A 2,924-nucleotide genomic window follows, 5' to 3' on the forward strand; every position below is an offset into this window, starting at 1 on the left:
GGCATTTGCAGCATTACACCAGGTCAGGAGGGCTAGAAATGCATTTATTTGACAAAGCTGAAATTTTCAGAGGCAAAGCATCAGGAACTGGGGTATCTTTAAATGCCAACGATAAATATTAAAAGTGCTATAATAAAAGCATAAGAGCTGGCCTAATTGTACTACTGGGATTACATGCCAGAGGGAATGAATGATACGGTCTTTTAATTTCAGTCCAAGAAATATTAAGTGATTTAGGTATGAGTTGTCTGTCTCACTTCTGAAAACAACAAAAAAATTAAACTCCCTGCTGCTCCAAGTTGTGATACCTGATGACTTGCTCTGTCTGCAGCCTACCCTAACAAAATTCTATGTTTTGATGAAGAACAGAACTCTACCTTACAGCTAGATCTTGTCACTTTTGTGATAATGGGGAGGAGAGGTGAGCTACTGGCAGGTGCAACGTCACAATGAAAAAGTGCTGCTGTGCTTTCTCTGAACCTTGCAATGCAGAGATTCAAATGTATTGCTTTCCTGGTTTTGTATTTATGCTGGTTTTAAATTAGATATGTAAGAGCTGTTGGGGCAAGTCTTGCATATATTCTTCAGGCAAAGCTCCCCCGAGTTGATGTGCTTTTTTTAATTGGTATATATGACAAGATCATGCTGCAGTTTCTAGCATCCTAGGCTGCAAAGTCCTGGATGCTGTTCTGTGCAAAAAGGAGCCCCCTGTCTGAGTTGAATGCAGTCTGGGTGTATTCTGGAGTGGCATTTTCCCATAGAGGTCATCAATTTCATGCCTGGAGAGGTCACAGATTGATTTCATAGCTTAGGCAGAAGAAACAGTTTTTCATGGCAATTCTGGCTTGGGTATCTCCTATACTCCTGTAGCTGTTCACCATGGTAGATAAGAACTTACTCCAGAGTCTTCTGCTGTGGTTTCTTGCTGTTCTGCATATTTGGAGAAGTAGTGCATTTAATCTTGAGTAGGAGAGGTCATACTTAATTTTATGCATCTGGTTTGAAGAGCTGAAGAGCGTGCGCAGGGAAGTCTCGCAGAGGGAAGAAAAGTTTGTGAATGGCAGATGTCCTGAAGCAGCAATATGCTGTGACCAATGGGTTTCGTGTTTCTTCTTGTTTATTTTTTTTTCTGCCTCAGTGAAAGCTTAGTAAAATATGCCCTATGTGTAAAACCTTGAGAGAATCAGGCCATGTAATGCAGACAAGGCCACTAACGTGTAGCAGGGAAGGCTTGTGTGGAACTCAACTGTAAACTGCTTGATGTGAGACTCAAACCACAGCTGGTGAAACCACTAACATCATGTGGCCTTTTGTACAGTTAATGATATATTTATGTGTAACGATAAGATGCACGTATCTTAAAGTATGTTCCTGTAATGTATACAGCTAAAGACAGGTGTATATGACAGTTCTCAGAGGCGTATCTTACAGTAGCTGTCTTCTGCAAAGAAAAGTCATGGTTGTGCATCTTCAGTGGCCCCTGTTAAAAATTAAAATAAGGGTTTGATAGAGATTGAGCCCTAGTTCTGCAGAAGCCTATTAAGGGTGCTTCTCTTAACGTTTCTTAGAGGTGGATTGTTTTGCAGATGTGGGCTGACTGTTCCCTGCCTCTTGAGGAATGTAAAAGACACTTCAGCAGTTCAGCTACACCAGTGCAGCTGGTTGAAAACTGTACCTAGCAATGCTCAGGGGCGGTCACACTCGGTGTGCTGCATGGCAGTACGTCTTGCAAAGGCCTGTCAGAATGAATGTCAGAGCGAGAGCTGAAGCTTAACATTAACATCCATGTAACACTTCCAAATCTGCCTGGAGAATGTTTTTCTAATGTATGGGAAAGTTGCACATAGTTACTTAAGGTGGTGCATTGTGTGGTAAACTTTTTCTTTCCCTTCATCTAGACCAAGATTGAGCTTACACCAGCGAAACACCAGTCTCATAAGAAAGAGCTATACTGGTGTGACTGCTTACTCCTTCAGACAAGGGCTGGAAAGGCCTTGCCTTGTCTGGGGGTGAGACATGCCCTGGCCTGGGGGGCACTTCCCTGCCCCTCTCGCTGCCCCCTCAGAGCCAGAGGGCTTTTGTCCTGAGGCACATCCAGGCTTCCCCTTCTCCCAGTGGGTCCCGCTGTTCCACACAGCTTGGCCTCTTGCCCACTTTTGTCTCCTCTTCCCCTGTTCCTATCTGAATGCTAACATGTAACTTTTTTTGTTAGTACAGAGGAAGGCTTTTAGGCTGGAAAACCAGCGTTTGTGTGCTCCACAGTGCCTGGAAAGTGGTCTGCCTTAAATTGTACTGTGTTTGTAAGAACTAATTGAAGGTGTTTCTTGAATTGCGAAGCTTCACTGGGCAGCTTCAGCTGTAGCCCCAACCCCCCCATACAGCTCTACCAAGCACGGGAACTGGCACCAGAACAGACGTTATGGTGCAGGCATGACTGTGGGCCCTGCGGCGGCCAAGGGGCACAGCAGCTCCGGGAGATGCTGCGGAATAACCTTGCTGCCGTTCGGTGCTCGCAAAGGACACCTTTTTCCTGCAGCCCCTCGCCCTGCGTGCGCTGCAAGCGGAGCTGTTACAGCTGCCCCCTCCCCGGGCCTGGCTGCGCGCTGTGCCCTCGCTTTGTGTCATGGCGCCGGCCCCTTGCCTGCCGCCGGGGAGGCTGTGTCTGTGCTGCTGCCAGCTCCCAGGCTCTAACAATGAAATAATATTTTTCAAGCTTTTTAAATTTTTTTTCACGGGTGAAATTGCTCGACAATGTGCAGGGCGGCGGTAGGCACGGCTGGGCAGAGCCGGGAAGCGCTGGCAGCCCCGTGTGAGTGGCCGGGGGAGCGAGGGGCGGTGGGCCCGCCCCGCCCCGTCCCGCCCCGCCCGCCGCCGTCCCGTCGGCGGCGCGGCGGCAGCTGCCGGCCTCCGTAGCCCCTGCGAGG

This window comes from Falco biarmicus, chromosome 12, assembly GCF_023638135.1.
Source record: "Falco biarmicus isolate bFalBia1 chromosome 12, bFalBia1.pri, whole genome shotgun sequence".
NCBI lineage: Eukaryota > Metazoa > Chordata > Aves > Falconiformes > Falconidae > Falco > Falco biarmicus.